Source organism: Tupaia chinensis, unplaced genomic scaffold (genome assembly GCF_000334495.1).
Source record: "Tupaia chinensis unplaced genomic scaffold, TupChi_1.0 Scaffold139079_1, whole genome shotgun sequence".
NCBI classification, from domain to species: Eukaryota; Metazoa; Chordata; class Mammalia; order Scandentia; family Tupaiidae; genus Tupaia; species Tupaia belangeri.
Window position 1 is genome coordinate 456,568 of NW_006198969.1, and position 9,157 is coordinate 465,724.

A 9,157-nucleotide genomic window follows, 5' to 3' on the forward strand; every position below is an offset into this window, starting at 1 on the left:
CTTTCTGGTTGAAGTCAGAATACTGATATGGTGGGAGGAGTGCTGCTTGAGAAAAGACACGAAAGGGCTTCAAGGTGCTAGTTTATATTTCTTGCTTATTTGAAGGTATACGACTGTTATTGCTTTTGATATTTCATTGAGCTTCATATTTAAGATTCGTGCATGTGTGTGTATATGTGTGTAAATCTTTATATATTTTATATGTATATCTATTATATATACATATATTTTATATGTATATCTAGTAAATAAAATAGATAGAGACATAAAATACATAAAGATTTACACATGCACACACACACACACACACACATATATATATAGATATATATCAATGACTTATTTCAAGTGAAATGATACAGGGATGCTTAGTCAAGAAAAGATGATTTTTGTATATCCTGTGTATCATCGTATGTCTTAGTAGTGATCTGCACTTCTATCATAATGTATAATTATAGATAAATCTAGATACACATTTCTTATATTCATAGTTCTGATACCAATAACATGTACTGCTGTTTACAAAAATAAATAAAAATAAAATTCTAATTAATTTTAGTTTAGTGCAACAGATGCTGTTTTGTTCAAATTAATCACATCCCTGAAGTATAGTACTTTTTCTATTGATGACTTTTAATTGCAAATTATCACTCCAAAGATTTTGGTGTTCCTAAATAGTAAAATAATTCAACCTGACAGCAATAAGATTATTTAATTCTAATGAACATATATAATTGTATTTCTAAACATGAGTGTTGTATTCTTACTTTATCACTCATTAACGACGAGTTAAATCATAAACACCATCTAAAACAGGCACTGACATATCACACATCAAAACTTAAATGTAAGTTTGTCATTTACTTAATTATGTTTGTATAGTTTTTTGCAACCTAACCAAAAAGAAAAAAAGATAAACTACAACTATGAAACTTCAACACTTACAAATTTCCAGCAGTCATAAGAAAATATCAGTCTAAACAATTTAACAAGGAACTGAAAACTGAAAGGCAGAGTTTGTCTTGATACTGTTATAGTCTCCCCACTGTATAACAAACAGCCATTCCTCATCGTGCTGTTTGAGATAGTGACCAAATTTTGCAGTCACCATGCCCCTCACTTCCACGTGCTGCACTGGAAGATGGTATTGTGCATGCTGGGTGGCTTCAAGGAGCTACAGAGCATGAAGATCGTGAAGCATGCCATGCAGCGCCTCCCCCCCACTACGTGAGGACAGCTTTGAAGTAATCCGCAAAGTGAGAGCCACCTCCTTGCCAGCATCTGCCTCTAGCCTGATCGATCAGCAGCAGGAACAGGGCCTTGGAATGCAAGGCCCAGATAAAGCACGCGCCTTCGATGCCTTCAACAAGAGAGATCCACACAGGCTGATGACTCAGGAGAGGAGGAAGAGGAGAATGATGATGGCCACAGTCTGGAAGGGGAGACATTCCCCCTTAAGCTGTCTGAGGTGATGCGTTTCTTACTAAAGCACCCCCAGACTGACAGGCTTACCTGCCCAAAGAGGCTCCTGTGAGCTCTCAAGACCAGAGAGAAAGACCTTGAGAAGTTCTTCAAGTCTAATTGCAGCAAATTCATAGGCTACACACTAGGCAGTGACATGAACACAGTGGGGTGGCTGCCTCTGCTTATCCACAAAAGCATCAAGACTGAAATAGCAGGATTACAGGTCAATTGCTGAGGTCCAGGCAGGTGCAGGACAAGTGCCTTCTCTCTCCTCTCAGGGGAGCAGAGGATGTGGAGCAAGCCCCTGCAGAAACTCTACCATCTGCCTCAGTCTATGACTGCCCTCCTGAAAATTCTGCTGGTTGCAACGTTCGCCTCAAAAGCTAAAACAGACTCAATCAGCATCCTAGCAGATGCCTGCCTGAAGAGATGCCCATCACAGGGTCACAGAGCATGAAGCTGGGGGGTGGACAGGAACACCACAGAGGGGCTGCGATGAAGGCCATTGCTGCTGCTCAAGCACTTTAAGTTGAACCACATCTACCACTTTGAATACGTGGCCCAGCACCTGGTGTTTGCCAGCTACATCCCTTTGATCCTGAGGTTGAACAATCAAAGCATGTCCTGCATTGCTGCCAAGAACAGCATCTCTGTCCTGGATTACCCTCACTGCATGGTGCACCAGTTACCAGAGCTGACCACAAAGAATCTGGAAGCAGGTGACAATAATCAGTTCTACGGTAGGAGCTTTTTTTCTTTTATCAATCTGTTTCAGATCGTGAACAAGCTTAGGAAATGGAAGCATTCAAGAACAGTGATGCTGCGACTAGCAGCTGGCGTAATGGCTGTGTCACTGGACTCCCATGTAGTTGACCGTGGTTCAAGTCCCAGACCTGGTGGTTTAAACTCATGCCGGGCGCGTGTGCGTGCATGCCCAAGATCCCGAGAGGAGAATGGAGGAGAAAGGATTGCAGAGTGGCCATCCCCCCTGGGGGGTGTTTTCTTGTTTTCTGTCTCTCTGTCTCTCTCTGTCTTTCTGGTGAGTACACACACCCTATAGCAAGAAACCTCTTTCTAAAAAAAAAAAAAAAAAGAAAGAAAGAAAGAACAGTGATGCTGGTGGTGATGTAGGCCCTAAAGGTGAAACAGGCCATGCTACAGCTCTGTCTGATAAAGCTGCTCAAGGTACAGACCAAGTACTGGAGGTGACAGTGGCAGAAGAGCAACATGGACACTGTGTCTGCCCTATACCAGAAGGTGCATCATCCCCTGAATGACGATGGGATGTATGGCAACCACCTTGATGTCTGGCCTTAGTAATTCCAGGCTGAGGAGCGTGCCCTTCCTACCAACATAAAATGCCTCAATAACTGGCACTGTGATTTTTTGTTTTAGAGAGGTTTTTGCTATAGGGTGCATGCGCTCACCAGAAAGACAGAGAGAGACAGACAGAAAGCGAGAAATCACCCCCAAGGGGAGATGGCTACGCCATAGTCCTTTCTCCTCCATTCCCCTCCCGGGATCCTGGGCACGCACGCACACGAGCGCGGCGTGAGCTTCAAGCCACCTGGTCTGGGACACAAACTGTGGTTGACTACATGGGGGTCCAGCGACATAGCCATTACCCCACCTGCTGGTCCCAAATGGCACTATGATTTTACCCACAGAAACCCTGACTTTCTCCCAGTGGATAACTGCCTGCAGAGTGTCCTGGGCCAGTGGATGGACCTCCCTGAAGACTTCCAGGTGACCTATGACCTGTCACTAGAAAGGAAGGTGTTCTTCAAGCCCATTTCCTGGGAAGAGTTGCAGCAGTGAGGCTGCTGGGCAGAGTTACTGAAACTGAAGGGAATGATGTCAAAGTTCTTTAAGAACTGTCCTACTTCATTGCTGCACTGCTCCAGTCTCCCTCTAGGTGGCAGCACAACCCTACTTTGGCCCAAAGGAACTCGGGCAAAACCATGACCAGAGTCTTCCACTTGGTGTTGGAGTACCACAGGTTCACTTCTTTGGGCCTTGAGGTGTACCCTTACAGACTGAATGCATTTACTACAATTCATTCTCCCCTTCTATTTTTATCTTCATCTTTCAGTTGAGAAAATAAGGTGTTTGCCTTAATATCACAGAAGTCATGTACTTGTTAGACAAGCAGGAATTTGGACTTCGGTAAATGATTTCAGGGACTATACTAATAATAAATATGTCAAAACCTATTATGGGGACAGTCAGTGGCATGATGGTTAAAGCAGCTGGATCCCACACGATCAACTTTGTGGTTCAAGTCCTGGACCAGGTGGCTTGAGAAACACAGAAGGTACATATAGGTGCGTGTCCCAAATCCTGAGAAGAGAAAAGGAGAGAAGGGATTATGGTGTGTCCATCCCTCCTGGGGGTGGTTTCTCACTTTCCTTCTCTTTATGTCTCTGTCTCTCTCTGATGAGTTTGCACGACCTATATTATGTTACTAATTTTATAAAATCAAGGAAAACGTAAGTTTTTTCCAAGATTATTTTTCCATGATAAATTCTTTTAATTTATTTTATTTTATTGTTGTTATTTTTAATTGCCAGCGTGTGTACACTCTCATCAGAGAGAAGAGAGAGAGTGCAAACCCCAACAGTAGGACATTTCTCCATCAGGATTTTGGAGACACATGTCTGGACTGTTTCTTATACCACCAAGTCTGGGATTTGAACCACAGTTGGCCATGTGGGATCTGACTCGCCCAGAGCATAACACCTAACCACTGCATTATAGGGATGGTCCAAGATGCACTCTTTTCAAGACAAAAAAAAAAAATAAGAGAGAGAAAACCTTTAAAATTATTAATCAAATTGGAATTCTGATTACACATATTGTAAACATTGGTGGTAATTCATTGTAATTTGAAAATGTTGAGTTGTTTTTGTCAACAATTTATTTTTGAGAAGGACATATGCATTATTCTTTGATTTTACTTGGAAACTCCTGAGGATCCCAACTCAGAAATTGAGTTTATTTATTAGAAGGTGCCATTTCAGCAGGTGGCCTGGAATTCTCTGTGAGTCATTTGCTTCCATGGTGAAGCACATGCTGTTATATTAACAGCCTGGAAGACATGAAAAGTAATTGTGTTCTTTCGAGACTCTATTAACATGGAGTAAATGATTCCAGTTTCATTTAAAATGAACAAAACAAAAAATGTGCTAGAATAGCAAAATGCTGCTACGAACATGTACTGTTCTGTTTCATCATGTTTATTTCTCATGTCGATACTTAGATCGAACAGTTTCACAAGTAAATGTAACTGGTGAGCTCATACTTATTCATCAAGGGGAGAAAAGGACCCCCTCTGAGTCACTACCCACGGTAAGATTCCCCTGGACAGACCTGAATTCTGAAACCCGGAACTGAATAAAGCCCAGAGTGAGCCATGTGGAAAGCCGGAGGAAATTGAAACCCTGGATGTTCTGTTTTTCTGTTTACGTCTGAGTATGCCACTTCTAAGTGTGGTGTTCCTACCACCAAACAATGCGTGGAGTCATCTGCTCTGTACACTCTCCCAGTGCTCTCCGAGTGAGGAAAGAGATTCATCTACAACACCAGCTCTCATACTTGCAAGTAAAAATACCAGGGAGGGGAAGCATTAGAACACTTTGAGTCATGGATTTCTTAACCAAAGTGACAAAAACATTTAAGGTTTACACCTTGTGAATATCCCATGGAATAGGGAGGAGAATTAAGAACTTCAGAAAATGACATGGCTTAAAGATCATAGTCATGCACAAAATAAAGTTTTTGAGAACTGTGAACTCACTAATACTTAACTAGTAAGTATTATTGATTTCATAGTTCTATTTTTGTAGTGTTTTTGCAGTTTTTCCCTCATTTGGTTTGTTTTGGCATTTCTGACTTATTTATACATACCATTGTTTATATCATCCGAAGTTTCTATTTTTTAATTTTTTATTTTCAAATTTTATCATATTTTTTGTAATTATTCCACCTCTTTATGGAAACATTTTATATGGGAAATCTATTATTAATAATAAATATGCCTGCATTAATCAAAACAATTCAAAATGCCAATTTATTAGTATATTATCATGATCTAACCTTTTTTTTTTAGACATTTTTGCTATAGGGTGTGTGTACCTCCCTTGCTGAGACAGAGACAGAAAGACAAAAAGTGAGAAATCACCTCCTGGGGGCAGGGGGGCGGGGATGGCTAGGCCACAATTCCCTCTCCTCCATTCTCCTCTCCATATTTTGGGCACATACACACGCCTGGTGTGAGTTTAAGCCTCCAGGTCCTGGACTCAAACTAGAGTCCACTATGTGGGAGTCCAACAACATAACCATTATGCCATCTGCTAGTCCCTAACCTCTGTCTCAGTTAAGATGAACTATTTAGATTGCTTTCTCTCTGGCCAGGTCAACTTTCCTCTATTGGCTTATACGTGAGACAGATAGGAGTAATGTAGAAGCCAAAGGTGTTGTTACAATTTCCCTTATGAGAAAATCCTTTTTACTTGAAGAAGGCATTTTGAAAAGCTATATTACACTCTGGTTGTTAAAATTTTATTTTATGTTTAGATTTAGCCATGAGATTAGAAAGGTTAATCTGATGCATTGTGTCATCAGAAAGTCATGACATACTTTTGCATAAAAACATAGAAAAACACATCATGACTTTCCTGATGACCTAATATATAGGTCATCAGTGTACTTCTCTTTTATATTTGATCAAGTAATTATGTAGATACCGTACTTGCATGTATAGAAATGTTTTACTTCTACTCAGGCAGGGGACTAATACTTGGCAGAATATATTTCTTGACCTTTTTTGGTTTTAAAGAATTTTACTGTTATTTAAATTCCCTTCCTTTTTTCCTAAAATCTTTCTCTCCTTCCTTTCTTCTCCTTTCCTATAAAGATTATTGGAATATTATCAAAACTTGAATAAGATCTGTAGAAATGAATACATAAGGAAGCAAATGTAATTTCTTCCCTTTGATGTATTGTAATTATATAAAAATATCCTTGTCTGTAGAAAATACACACTAAGAAATGGAGGCAATTGGACAGGGTTTGATGTCAGTAATTCATTTTCGATCTCAGGAAAAGTTATTTGTACAATTATTGCAACATTGTTAAACATAAGTAATTATTCTACAACAAGCACAAAAATTCTGTGAGATTAAGGTCTATTTTTGATTAAATACTTCCTTGTGAACTTGATTTTCACAATTTTAGTGAATTCTGATGAATATATATTTTCTTGACATCCATTTTAAATAGAGATATAACTTTCTCCTACAACAAGCAGGCGTTCTGCACCTTTGACGCAGTGTTCAGTTTGTTGTCTCTTCCCATTTCAAGACAGCTGACCGCCCATTCATTTATCTGCCCGATACAACTGCCTCTTGGATTTCATCTTTTGGACATGCCACACTGAGCAGCATACCTCTCTGAGATTAGCCACCCATTTCACAGTGACCCCTTCCCAGCCACGACCCATGGAAATTGCCCGTGTTCTCCAGAGTCACAAATCAGAATTCCCCATAGGAAATCTGCTAGGGTAACACCCTGAGCCTCAATAAAGACTTTGACTCACAGGCCTCTCACTCTTTTTCTTGCTTCCCATCTGTTACCTGAACACCTGTTAGCTGTTCCAAGTGGCTTCTTCCTTCCCACTAGCCCTGCAAAATGTGCTGCCGTCCTCTCTGGGATATGTAAGTAATTCACTGCTCCATCACTTCATGTTTGTTGTGAGTTGGTTACTCTGTCTCATCTGGCCAAGATGCTCATACTGAACTTCACTGGTGGGGCTCTCATAGAAAGTGGCTATCTTGGTAGAAAAAAATACAGCACAAGTCAGACAGTAGCCACAGGGCGTCTGCTTGTATAACTAAGTTTGCTGTGAGAGGGAAACCTGGTCACAAGGGAGACACCTACACAACAGGTCATAGCTCGAGATAAAGAATTATTTTGTGAAAGCTATACTGTTAATATCTATGGCCAATTCCTTAGAGCCTAAACAGGGAAGGCCTTCAGTTTGTAGCCACTCTTCTGAGAAAATCCTCAGGACCAAATTAGAGAGAACTAGAACAACAAAGCTGTAAGAGTTCCTCTTTATATATGAAACTCAGAAGTTCCATCAAGTAGTTCTAAAACTGCTTTTTTGTCTTGGCCGCCATATGGCATTGTCAAAAAGGAAATTTTAAACTTTTATTCATGTAAGTATTTTTGCACTGTCTGTTCTCATTCTCGCTTATGAAAATCATAGTAAGTGCCTTTTACTTATCCTGAGCCCGCTTTTCACATCTTAGTTACTACTATGATTTTTCTTTATCACTCTACATATAGTGTTCTGTATTTTAAGCACTAATACATATTCATTATATAAAGAATTAAATATATAATAAAGTAACAAAATGGAACATTCTTTTGAGAAGAATATTTTGCAGAGATTTAGCTTTTTTTGTGTGTGTGATCATTTATGTATATCTCTTGTAAAGAGTCATGGTTAGGACAGGGGTAAAATGAAGACTATAATTTCTTTTCAGCACAAAAGCTTTTAAAAATATAGCTCTAAAACTTCTCTTTAATTATTTCTCTTTGCTTATATTTACAGAGCTTTAAAATATTATCTCTCTTATATAGGAACCATACACTGAGCTATCTTCCAAATGGTTTGCACAGATTGTCAACAATAGCACAACTCAAAGTGCTATTACACTGTACCATGTATCACAGAAAAAATAAGAAAACTATCAAAATATGACTCTCTTCTTTTGCAGGTAATCAACAGAAGCAATCTGATTTCTCATTGAAAACATATGGCTTTTCTTCAGAGTAAAAATTTGAAACACACAGAAATGTATATGTGCACACAAACACACACACAATCAGTTATTTAGAAGTATTTTTTTAATTCCTTTCTTGCTTGTTTGAAAGAGAGAGAGACAGACACCCCCAACAAGGTCTCTTGCCAGTTTTCTCCTCATTCTTTTGAACTAGCCAGGATGATGGGCATGTGTGTACCCAGTGTGTACGAGTAAACATGGAAATCTAAGCTTATCTTCGATACAGCATCCAACATTGCAGAACGTTATGCTATATACACCCTGTGTTTAGGCATTATTCAGAGATTTTTAGGTACACATTCTTTTCCTTAATTTTGTTCCACTATTTTTTTTTTCCTGTCTAGAATCTTCCCTTTTTTTTTCTTTTATATTTTTGTCATAGGCCTGTCTAAAATCTTGAATTTTTTTTTCTTTTATATTTTTGTCATAGGATAAGTGCACTCACTGGAGAGAGACAGAAAAAGAGAGATGGTGAGAGGGAAAGTGAGAAATAATACCCCAAGGGGGATAACTGTGCTATAATTCCTTCTCCTCTATTCTTCTCTTAGGATTTTGGGCGTGCACACGCACATACTTGGAGTGACTTTCAAGCTGCCAGGTCTGGGAATCGAACCACAGCTGGCCATGTGGAGTCCAACACCTTAATCATTATACCACCTACTGGTCCCTACTGTCTGAAATCTTCAGTCCTAAAAGTTTTTGGCTTACCTTTATATAGTAAAAAGTTATAATACTAAAAACTCTATAAAATGAGTATAGGTAATGTTATTAATGGTAGTAGTAAAGGCCCAGGCAATAAGATAGTTTATATGCTTTTTAAATTTTATTTATTCATTCACTCGAAA

At 39.2% G+C, this 9,157-nt stretch overlaps 1 pseudogene; it reads left to right on the forward strand.

Moving 5' to 3' along the window:
- The window catches only part of LOC102470370 (striatin-interacting protein 1-like), a 52,129-nt pseudogene extending 48,847 nt beyond the window's left edge, over positions 1–3,282 (forward strand).
- The last annotated feature ends 5,875 nt before the right edge of the window (positions 3,283–9,157 follow it).